We start from the raw sequence: 12,701 nt of genomic DNA, 5'->3' as shown, positions 1-12,701 counted from the left end.
ACGTTTATATCTGATGAGTTTTCAGTTTTACAAAAATTGACATGAAAAAGACCAAATTATTACAGAGGAACAACATTCAAAGACAGTCTAAAAATACTGATGTAAATTTGTATATCTAGTTCTACATATCTACATCATATATCTACACAGTAAAAACTGCTGGGTTAAAAATAACCCAATACGTAACCCAGCGCTGGGTCAAATATGGACCGACCCAACGCTGGGTTGTTTTAACCCAACTGGGTTGGGTTGAGGGTTTGACCCAGCACATTGGGTCATGGCAACTAACCAAACGTTGGGTTAAATTGACTTGTTTAAATTGGTTAAACTGACCCAAAATTGGGTTGAAATTCATAACCCAACACAAGGGTTATTATACCACTATAGTTGGATTAAAAAAAAATTATTTTAAATTTCACTATATAAAAAAAGGATTAAAAGGCATATGAATTTAAAGCTTCTTTTATTTCCACATGATACATATATAGAGCCAGCAATTTCATTTACAAAAGTTACAAAACATAAGTAGTTAAATCACTTCAATTCATTTGGCTACAACTCCAGAAGTATCTGTTACTCCATATTAGAAAACATTTAATGAAAAAAAGTCTGTTTTAAAGCAAACTACAAGTAAACCTTTCAGCCATTAAACAAGGAGCATTTTTAACGACACTTTAGCATTTTGCCAGTCTCCCTGCATGAGGACATACGGGTTGTCACATTTTGTAGATGCACCACCAGGTTTGTCCCAACCTGATGGAGAGAGAAGACAGAAAAAACAGGCCATTAGTGATGAACTTATATAAACAGCAAACAATTTGAGCATAATTCAGAGATGAATGTTGACTTACAGGCTGGATATCAATGAAACCTTCTGAACTTCCAGGTTGATGGGTCTGAAACTCTACTCCCAAATGTGTAAGTAGGGAGGAGTACTGGCAGCAGCGTCAGGGCTACATCATCTTGTCTGTCTGGCAAACATAAGCTTGTGTTAAAATGTTAAATGTTAACAGTTTATAAACATCTCTTCAGCTTTCAATACCTTAAGGGAGAAAATTCATGTTGTTGAGAAGACGGCCGCTCCTTTCTCTTCTTGGCCATACAAAAGATCTTTGTTGAGAACAAGAGAGAGAAGACACAAAAACAGGCCATTAGTGAATTTAAAGGTAAAGGGATACATTCTCAAAAACTAATTTCTGACTGATTCTAGTTTAACACAAAACCTCACTATTGAATGTAATGCAATTATTTAAACGATCTGAGCATGATTCAGAGATGAAGGTTGACTTACAGGCTGGATATCAATGAAAACATCTGAATTTCCAGGTTGATGGATCTGAAACTTCTCCCAAATTAGTAAGGTGGAGCAGGAAGGGGTACTGGCAGCAGCTGCAGGACTACATCATCTTCTGTATCAAACATAAGTTAGTGTTAAAATGTTGCAGTAACTAGAAAGCATGAAAACATTTTAGAGAACATTTCTTCTGAGCTTCAATACCTTGAGGGAGCAGACTCATGTTCTTGGTCATGCAGAATGTCTTCCTTGAGAACGAGGAGTTTCGCTTAATTCTCCTGAAGATCCTGGATGTAAAATTACAAAATCTATCAGAAAAGAAAATCACAAATCAAACTTTAAGAATGACTGAATTAAATCTTATAGCTGTCTCCACTGCAAATAACTTGTAATTAGCCAGCAATTTCAAATGTTCAGAGTAATTTTATGTTCCTAAAAATAAATATAGCTCTTAATAAAATAAAATGACACATATAATTTAATTTAGAAGTAAAACTTAACACAAACTTAGTGCTGAATAACTTTCAGCACCAACTTTAAATAAATGTATTTGTAATTAATAGTAACAATAATAATAAAATGAGCAAACATTAACATTAGATATTGTCTTAGTTTTGCTTTTAATTTGTTGCCTAAAACCAGCGGGAGTTTGAAAGCAATGTGCCGGGAGACGGTCGTTCTCTCTCGGCTTAACGAGCCGCTCCGCCCGGTCAACTGACTGAGCGGGAGAGACGAGCAGGCGGCTGGAGGGAAGCGATAAGTCCGAACACGTCCGAGCATGTTTGTAATTAAGCTATATGTTAATAAACCGAGCGCATAATTCAGGTTTACACAACTAATTTATCGCCTAATAACTTTGCAAAAGTTATTTTATTTTCAACAAGCATAATATACCCACATTATTAAAGCTCTGCTCGCTCTCCTCCGCCATTACTGCTGGTGTTCGAACACGTAGCCTCAGCCCGCTGACGATGCGCGCGCATATTGCAAAAATCAGGGGACAAACCGTCAACTACCTTTTCTTTTAAAACTAAATCGATTTTTAAAAATTTGACTATGTTAAGTTATGAACAAATATGATTGAGGTTATATTAAAAACTGAATTTAATTTACTTGACAAATTGTGCCCTTCCCCTTCATCTATTTTTCCCCAACATCCGTGTTGTAGCAACACCGAAGCTCTTTGTCAGAGCAACCTGCCATAATAAACATTTCAAATAACCATAAAAATAAATATCAAACATGTTTGAAATAAATTCAATTTATGTATAAAATTCTATTAACGTTGAAACTTTATCTTCTTTTTACTTACCATGTCTTATTTCAAAGTAGAGGAGAAGTCCGTTATGCAATGTTCACAGTCATGTTGAAAATGGAGGCTTGTGAAGAGGGGCGTGGCTTCTTCCAAGTTTCATCTTTAACCCAACCGTTTGGGTAAATCTACCCACCCAACTCCTGGCCCAACAGAAGTGTGCAAGATGTAGACTTCCGATAAATTTCTGACCCAACTCATGAGTTATGAATTTTGACCCAATATTTGGTCAAACTAACCCAACCTATGACCCAACAGCTTTAACCCAGAAATTGGGTTATGAAAATAACCCAGCATTTTTTACTGTGTATATCACATGTCATGTGACTATTAAAGCTTAGTCACATGACACATATTGCCGTAAGTAAAACAGTGATTCTTGAGAATAAACAGAATAAACAGGTCCTAAGGATAAAGCACAAAATTTGAATGAAGCATATACAAAATATTATTTTTTAAAATATCTGACTAAACTAACTTGGGTCATGTGAGCACAACAATGTATATTTTCTTTGTGTTTGCTGAATTTTTTATTTTTATTTTAAACAAGATCCCTTGTCCCGGAGCAGAACTCAATACATTATAATAGTTTAAAACAATTAAAGAAATACTAAAATTATATATTATGACAATTAAGTATAAGTATTAATATAATTATAAAAGTATCGATAAGTTGAATTAAAAATAATTTTTAGATATTTTCCATCTCCGTTGAAATTTGTCCCTAGTTTTTGTCAACACCGTTAGACATGAAAAGAAAGTAAAAACATCAGGCATTATTGGGGGGCACCAGAACATCTAAGGACCCCATGACCTCTTCCTTTCTCTTCCTTTGCTAAGAGGGCTAATTAGCTCTGGTTAGCTTATGTTATTCTTGAGTTTTTTCTTCTTTTTTATTCCTAAGTTGCTCGTCACAACCATGATGTGTCAACTCCATAACTGACAATTTACAAAACTTGGTGAAATTTTGTGAAATAAAAGCTTAATTTTGGTAAAGTGTAAAGATTTCATGGACCTGACGAGCTACAGTATGGCCTCCTTCAGAAAAACATCATATAAATTGAGGTAGTTTGGCATTTTGTGAACTCCTTCAGATGTCAACTCCATCAGAGTTTTTGGGACTCTTTCAGTGAAATTGTTGTAAAATCTCACTTGTGCAGTTGAATCAGGTTAATGTATTTTACATAAATTGCATTACTTCACATGTATCAAGTTTCTCATTTTACTCACTCACCACTTTCAATTGTGTCAACTCCGTCATGCACTGTCAACTCCGTCAGATGGACTTTTTGCTGTTTTTTGTTTTAAATAATATTTATTTTGTTTCTTGAGAAGCAATTGTCTGTAAAATGAGTAAAAATAAGACTAATAGGGTATTTTAAAAACCATTTTATATTTATTTTTGTCAGGTGGTGATGACAAAGTTCTGGGTCAGGTTGATTAAAAATGTAATTGTTAAAAAAAAAATGTTGCAACTGGGAGCCTGTACCGTAGCATCTTTACATTTCCTAAACATTATTTGTCATATTTGCATACATAATGTTGAGAAATAAAGAAAAATAAAAAAAATATGGGAAAATTCAAACCTATTTTGTCCCTATTCTCAAGAATCACTGAAAAGCAATAACCTGCTAAGCCAATCACCTGCCTCTGATTAGTCTAATTTACATACAAGTCTGCCCTCCAGGACGTGAAGCGCCACTGCAGCAGGGGCAACTCCTCCTCCTCCTTCCTCCCCCCCGCAGAGGGCCAGTTTCGTACCTTACGCCTCCTGCGTGAATACATAAGTTTTTTAGTTTTTTATTTTTTAAAGACAATAAAGTTTGTCCTCCGATTATTAGTTTTTAAATAAGTCCGATAATCCATGCTGGACGAACAAAAGCAGGTCTGTTCGAAGACAAACATGATGAGTAACCCGCCCCTCTTTAGTTGCAGTTGGCCTGTGATGATTGGTTGATTTGTATGACTGACAAATGGAGATTGGAAAAAAAGAAAGTTGGCCAATCTGAGGTATGAGAAAAAAAAAAAAAAAAGGTGCCCATCCAGGGCGGGAACGGCTGACTCTGGAGCCCCGCAACGCTCCCCGAGAGTCAGCCAATGCCGCCGGGCCTGGCGCTACCGCAGGAGAGGCAACTCCTCCGCCTCCCATCCCGCTGAACGCCAGTATCCTACCTTACGCTTCTCGCGAGAAGGCGTAAGGCATGGGGCTTATGAAAAAGCCCCGGCGCTAAACCTTTTCCCTTTCGTCTCGTTGTGAACGAACTCTCATGTTCAGTCTATGCTAAGAGGGATAGACTGAGAGAGAGGTAAGGACAGGAAGGATAAACTGTTCGATCCTAAGAACCTGTCTAACTGTTTCGTTCTGGAAGACGAAAATAAGTTTAGTGACCAAATGATCGTAGAAGACCTACATTCAAGGACTCTGGTTCAGTCGCTCATTGACGTCAATCTGTGACGTGTGATTCGGGCTTTGAATTTGCCACCGAGGATTACGTCATCAATGACGAGCTGAGAGAGTCACGTGCAGTATGAATGGAGGTCCTTTTCCTTTTTCATGTTGTTGTGTAAAGCCTGTCAAAGTGAAACGTGTCAAATAAAATAAGCTTTTACCAGCTTTGCTGAACTCGCTCCCTTATAGAGAGAGAACGTTTATATCTGATGAGTTTTCAGTTTTACAAAAATTGACATGAAAAAGACCAAATTATTACAGAGGAACAACATTCAAAGACAGTCTAAAAATACTGATGTAAATTTGTATATCTAGTTCTACATATCTACATCATATATCTATATCACATGTCATGTGACTATTAAAGCTTAGTCACATGACACATATCGCCGTAAGTAAAACAGTGATTCTTGAGAATAAACAGAATAAACAGGTCCTAAGGATAAAGCACAAAATTTGAATGAAGCATATACAAAATATTATTTTTTAAAATATCTGACTAAACTAACTTGGGTCATGTGAGCACAACAATGTATATTTTCTTTGTGTTTGCTGAATTTTTTATTTTTATTTTAAACAAGATCCCTTGTCCCGGAGCAGAACTCAATACATTATAATAGTTTAAAACAATTAAAGAAATACTAAAATTATATATTATGACAATTAAGTATAAGTATTAATATAATTATAAACGTATCGATAAGTTGAATTAAAAATAATTTTTAGATATTTTCCATCTCCGTTGAAATTTGTCCCTAGTTTTTGTCAACACCGTTAGACATGAAAAGAAAGTAAAAACATCAGGCATTATTGGGGGGCACCAGAACATCTAAGGACCCCATGACCTCTTCCTTTCTCTTCCTTTGCTAAGAGGGCTAATTAGCTCTGGTTAGCTTATGTTATTCTTGAGTTTTTTCTTCTTTTTTATTCCTAAGTTGCTCGTCACAACCATGATGTGTCAACTCCATAACTGACAATTTACAAAACTTGGTGAAATTTTGTGAAATAAAAGCTTAATTTTGGTAAAGTGTAAAGATTTCATGGACCTGACGAGCTACAGTATGGCCTCCTTCAGAAAAACATCATATAAATTGAGGTAGTTTGGCATTTTGTGAACTCCTTCAGATGTCAACTCCATCAGAGTTTTTGGGACTCTTTCAGTGAAATTGTTGTAAAATCTCACTTGTGCAGTTGAATCAGGTTAATGTATTTTACATAAATTGCATTACTTCACATGTATCAAGTTTCTCATTTTACTCACTCACCACTTTCAATTGTGTCAACTCCGTCATGCACTGTCAACTCCGTCAGATGGACTTTTTGCTGTTTTTTGTTTTAAATAATATTTATTTTGTTTCTTGAGAAGCAATTGTCTGTAAAATGAGTAAAAATAAGACTAATAGGGTATTTTAAAAACCATTTTATATTTATTTTTGTCAGGTGGTGATGACAAAGTTCTGGGTCAGGTTGATTAAAAATGTAATTGTTAAAAAAAAAAATGTTGCAACTGGGAGCCTGTACCGTAGCATCTTTACATTTCCTAAACATTATTTGTCATATTTGCATACATAATGTTGAGAAATAAAGAAAAATAAAAAAAATATGGGAAAATTCAAACCTATTTTGTCCCTATTCTCAAGAATCACTGAAAAGCAATAACCTGCTAAGCCAATCACCTGCCTCTGATTAGTCTAATTTACATACAAGTCTGCCCTCCAGGACGTGAAGCGCCACTGCAGCAGGGGCAACTCCTCCTCCTCCTTCCTCCCCCCCGCAGAGGGCCAGTTTCGTACCTTACGCCTCCTGCGTGAATACATAAGTTTTTTAGTTTTTTATTTTTTAAAGACAATAAAGTTTGTCCTCCGATTATTAGTTTTTAAATAAGTCCGATAATCCATGCTGGACGAACAAAAGCAGGTCTGTTCGAAGACAAACATGATGAGTAACCCGCCCCTCTTTAGTTGCAGTTGGCCTGTGATGATTGGTTGATTTGTATGACTGACAAATGGAGATTGGAAAAAAAGAAAGTTGGCCAATCTGAGGTATGAGAAAAAAAAAAAAAAAAGGTGCCCATCCAGGGCGGGAACGGCTGACTCTGGAGCCCCGCAACGCTCCCCGAGAGTCAGCCAATGCCGCCGGGCCTGGCGCTACCGCAGGAGAGGCAACTCCTCCGCCTCCCATCCCGCTGAACGCCAGTATCCTACCTTACGCTTCTCGCGAGAAGGCGTAAGGCATGGGGCTTATGAAAAAGCCCCGGCGCTAAACCTTTTCCCTTTCGTCTCGTTGTGAACGAACTCTCATGTTCAGTCTATGCTAAGAGGGATAGACTGAGAGAGAGGTAAGGACAGGAAGGATAAACTGTTCGATCCTAAGAACCTGTCTAACTGTTTCGTTCTGGAAGACGAAAATAAGTTTAGTGACCAAATGATCGTAGAAGACCTACATTCAAGGACTCTGGTTCAGTCGCTCATTGACGTCAATCTGTGACGTGTGATTCGGGCTTTGAATTTGCCACCGAGGATTACGTCATCAATGACGAGCTGAGAGAGTCACGTGCAGTATGAATGGAGGTCCTTTTCCTTTTTCATGTTGTTGTGTAAAGCCTGTCAAAGTGAAACGTGTCAAATAAAATAAGCTTTTACCAGCTTTATATGAGCTGAACTCGCTCCCTTATAGAGAGAGAACGTTTATATCTGATGAGTTTTCAGTTTTACAAAAATTGACATGAAAAAGACCAAATTATTACAGAGGAACAACATTCAAAGACAGTCTAAAAATACTGATGTAAATTTGTATATCTAGTTCTACATATCTACATCATATATCTATATCACATGTCATGTGACTATTAAAGCTTAGTCACATGACACATATCGCCGTAAGTAAAACAGTGATTCTTGAGAATAAACAGAATAAACAGGTCCTAAGGATAAAGCACAAAATTTGAATGAAGCATATACAAAATATTATTTTTTAAAATATCTGACTAAACTAACTTGGGTCATGTGAGCACAACAATGTATATTTTCTTTGTGTTTGCTGAATTTTTTATTTTTATTTTAAACAAGATCCCTTGTCCCGGAGCAGAACTCAATACATTATAATAGTTTAAAACAATTAAAGAAATACTAAAATTATATATTATGACAATTAAGTATAAGTATTAATATAATTATAAAAGTATCGATAAGTTGAATTAAAAATAATTTTTAGATATTTTCCATCTCCGTTGAAATTTGTCCCTAGTTTTTGTCAACACCGTTAGACATGAAAAGAAAGTAAAAACATCAGGCATTATTGGGGGGCACCAGAACATCTAAGGACCCCATGACCTCTTCCTTTCTCTTCCTTTGCTAAGAGGGCTAATTAGCTCTGGTTAGCTTATGTTATTCTTGAGTTTTTTCTTCTTTTTTATTCCTAAGTTGCTCGTCACAACCATGATGTGTCAACTCCATAACTGACAATTTACAAAACTTGGTGAAATTTTGTGAAATAAAAGCTTAATTTTGGTAAAGTGTAAAGATTTCATGGACCTGACGAGCTACAGTATGGCCTCCTTCAGAAAAACATCATATAAATTGAGGTAGTTTGGCATTTTGTGAACTCCTTCAGATGTCAACTCCATCAGAGTTTTTGGGACTCTTTCAGTGAAATTGTTGTAAAATCTCACTTGTGCAGTTGAATCAGGTTAATGTATTTTACATAAATTGCATTACTTCACATGTATCAAGTTTCTCATTTTACTCACTCACCACTTTCAATTGTGTCAACTCCGTCAGATGGACTTTTTGCTGTTTTTTGTTTTAAATAATATTTATTTTGTTTCTTGAGAAGCAATTGTCTGTAAAATGAGTAAAAATAAGACTAATAGGGTATTTTAAAAACCATTTTATATTTATTTTTGTCAGGTGGTGATGACAAAGTTCTGGGTCAGGTTGATTAAAAATGTAATTGTTAAAAAAAAAAATGTTGCAACTGGGAGCCTGTACCGTAGCATCTTTACATTTCCTAAACATTATTTGTCATATTTGCATACATAATGTTGAGAAATAAAGAAAAATAAAAAAAATATGGGAAAATTCAAACCTATTTTGTCCCTATTCTCAAGAATCACTGAAAAGCAATAACCTGCTAAGCCAATCACCTGCCTCTGATTAGTCTAATTTACATACAAGTCTGCCCTCCAGGACGTGAAGCGCCACTGCAGCAGGGGCAACTCCTCCTCCTCCTTCCTCCCCCCCGCAGAGGGCCAGTTTCGTACCTTACGCCTCCTGCGTGAATACATAAGTTTTTTAGTTTTTTATTTTTTAAAGACAATAAAGTTTGTCCTCCGATTATTAGTTTTTAAATAAGTCCGATAATCCATGCTGGACGAACAAAAGCAGGTCTGTTCGAAGACAAACATGATGAGTAACCCGCCCCTCTTTAGTTGCAGTTGGCCTGTGATGATTGGTTGATTTGTATGACTGACAAATGGAGATTGGAAAAAAAGAAAGTTGGCCAATCTGAGGTATGAGAAAAAAAAAAAAAAAAGGTGCCCATCCAGGGCGGGAACGGCTGACTCTGGAGCCCCGCAACGCTCCCCGAGAGTCAGCCAATGCCGCCGGGCGTGGCGCTACCGCAGGAGAGGCAACTCCTCCGCCTCCCATCCCGCTGAACGCCAGTATCCTACCTTACGCTTCTCGCGAGAAGGCGTAAGGCATGGGGCTTATGAAAAAGCCCCGGCGCTAAACCTTTTCCCTTTCGTCTCGTTGTGAACGAACTCTCATGTTCAGTCTATGCTAAGAGGGATAGACTGAGAGAGAGGTAAGGACAGGAAGGATAAACTGTTCGATCCTAAGAACCTGTCTAACTGTTTCGTTCTGGAAGACGAAAATAAGTTTAGTGACCAAATGATCGTAGAAGACCTACATTCAAGGACTCTGGTTCAGTCGCTCATTGACGTCAATCTGTGACGTGTGATTCGGGCTTTGAATTTGCCACCGAGGATTACGTCATCAATGACGAGCTGAGAGAGTCACGTGCAGTATGAATGGAGGTCCTTTTCCTTTTTCATGTTGTTGTGTAAAGCCTGTCAAAGTGAAACGTGTCAAATAAAATAAGCTTTTACCAGCTTTATATGAGCTGAACTCGCTCCCTTATAGAGAGAGAACGTTTATATCTGATGAGTTTTCAGTTTTACAAAAATTGACATGAAAAAGACCAAATTATTACAGAGGAACAACATTCAAAGACAGTCTAAAAATACTGATGTAAATTTGTATATCTAGTTCTACATATCTACATCATATATCTATATCACATGTCATGTGACTATTAAAGCTTAGTCACATGACACATATTGCCGTAAGTAAAACAGTGATTCTTGAGAATAAACAGAATAAACAGGTCCTAAGGATAAAGCACAAAATTTGAATGAAGCATATACAAAATATTATTTTTTAAAATATCTGACTAAACTAACTTGGGTCATGTGAGCACAACAATGTATATTTTCTTTGTGTTTGCTGAATTTTTTATTTTTATTTTAAACAAGATCCCTTGTCCCGGAGCAGAACTCAATACATTATAATAGTTTAAAACAATTAAAGAAATACTAAAATTATATATTATGACAATTAAGTATAAGTATTAATATAATTATAAAAGTATCGATAAGTTGAATTAAAAATAATTTTTAGATATTTTCCATCTCCGTTGAAATTTGTCCCTAGTTTTTGTCAACACCGTTAGACATGAAAAGAAAGTAAAAACATCAGGCATTATTGGGGGGCACCAGAACATCTAAGGACCCCATGACCTCTTCCTTTCTCTTCCTTTGCTAAGAGGGCTAATTAGCTCTGGTTAGCTTATGTTATTCTTGAGTTTTTTCTTCTTTTTTATTCCTAAGTTGCTCGTCACAACCATGATGTGTCAACTCCATAACTGACAATTTACAAAACTTGGTGAAATTTTGTGAAATAAAAGCTTAATTTTGGTAAAGTGTAAAGATTTCATGGACCTGACGAGCTACAGTATGGCCTCCTTCAGAAAAACATCATATAAATTGAGGTAGTTTGGCATTTTGTGAACTCCTTCAGATGTCAACTCCATCAGAGTTTTTGGGACTCTTTCAGTGAAATTGTTGTAAAATCTCACTTGTGCAGTTGAATCAGGTTAATGTATTTTACATAAATTGCATTACTTCACATGTATCAAGTTTCTCATTTTACTCACTCACCACTTTCAATTGTGTCAACTCCGTCATGCACTGTCAACTCCGTCAGATGGACTTTTTGCTGTTTTTTGTTTTAAATAATATTTATTTTGTTTCTTGAGAAGCAATTGTCTGTAAAATGAGTAAAAATAAGACTAATAGGGTATTTTAAAAACCATTTTATATTTATTTTTGTCAGGTGGTGATGACAAAGTTCTGGGTCAGGTTGATTAAAAATGTAATTGTTAAAAAAAAAATGTTGCAACTGGGAGCCTGTACCGTAGCATCTTTACATTTCCTAAACATTATTTGTCATATTTGCATACATAATGTTGAGAAATAAAGAAAAATAAAAAAAATATGGGAAAATTCAAACCTATTTTGTCCCTATTCTCAAGAATCACTGAAAAGCAATAACCTGCTAAGCCAATCACCTGCCTCTGATTAGTCTAATTTACATACAAGTCTGCCCTCCAGGACGTGAAGCGCCACTGCAGCAGGGGCAACTCCTCCTCCTCCTTCCTCCCCCCCGCAGAGGGCCAGTTTCGTACCTTACGCCTCCTGCGTGAATACATAAGTTTTTTAGTTTTTTATTTTTTAAAGACAATAAAGTTTGTCCTCCGATTATTAGTTTTTAAATAAGTCCGATAATCCATGCTGGACGAACAAAAGCAGGTCTGTTCGAAGACAAACATGATGAGTAACCCGCCCCTCTTTAGTTGCAGTTGGCCTGTGATGATTGGTTGATTTGTATGACTGACAAATGGAGATTGGAAAAAAAGAAAGTTGGCCAATCTGAGGTATGAGAAAAAAAAAAAAAAAAGGTGCCCATCCAGGGCGGGAACGGCTGACTCTGGAGCCCCGCAACGCTCCCCGAGAGTCAGCCAATGCCGCCGGGCCTGGCGCTACCGCAGGAGAGGCAACTCCTCCGCCTCCCATCCCGCTGAACGCCAGTATCCTACCTTACGCTTCTCGCGAGAAGGCGTAAGGCATGGGGCTTATGAAAAAGCCCCGGCGCTAAACCTTTTCCCTTTCGTCTCGTTGTGAACGAACTCTCATGTTCAGTCTATGCTAAGAGGGATAGACTGAGAGAGAGGTAAGGACAGGAAGGATAAACTGTTCGATCCTAAGAACCTGTCTAACTGTTTCGTTCTGGAAGACGAAAATAAGTTTAGTGACCAAATGATCGTAGAAGACCTACATTCAAGGACTCTGGTTCAGTCGCTCATTGACGTCAATCTGTGACGTGTGATTCGGGCTTTGAATTTGCCACCGAGGATTACGTCATCAATGACGAGCTGAGAGAGTCACGTGCAGTATGAATGGAGGTCCTTTTCCTTTTTCATGTTGTTGTGTAAAGCCTGTCAAAGTGAAACGTGTCAAATAAAATAAGCTTTTACCAGCTTTATATGAGCTGAACTCGCTCCCTTATAGAGAGAGAACGTTTATA

General features: G+C 37.0%; 1 long non-coding RNA gene across 2 annotated transcripts; it reads right to left on the bottom strand.

The window, feature by feature from the left end:
- Positions 1-446: 446 nt before the first annotated feature.
- LOC148158472 (uncharacterized) lies at positions 447-2,911 on the bottom strand. 2 transcript variants are annotated; one of them, XR_015763839.1, is made up of 5 exons: positions 1,499-2,911; positions 1,292-1,409; positions 1,043-1,110; positions 852-971; positions 447-753 (listed from the first exon to the last, which is right to left on the bottom strand). It is a non-coding gene; the product is annotated as an uncharacterized LOC148158472 (long non-coding RNA). The 2 variants fall into 2 exon arrangements; XR_015763840.1 differs by having other exon boundaries at positions 852-967.
- Positions 2,912-12,701: the final 9,790 nt, after the last annotated feature.

This window comes from Poecilia mexicana, unplaced genomic scaffold (genome assembly GCF_051168715.1).
Source record: "Poecilia mexicana isolate PSO_F unplaced genomic scaffold, ASM5116871v1 scaffold_7, whole genome shotgun sequence".
Lineage (NCBI taxonomy): Eukaryota > Metazoa > Chordata > Actinopteri > Cyprinodontiformes > Poeciliidae > Poecilia > Poecilia mexicana.
The sequence above is the reverse complement of the archived record's forward strand: the minus strand, read 5'-3'. Positions and strand labels throughout refer to the sequence as shown.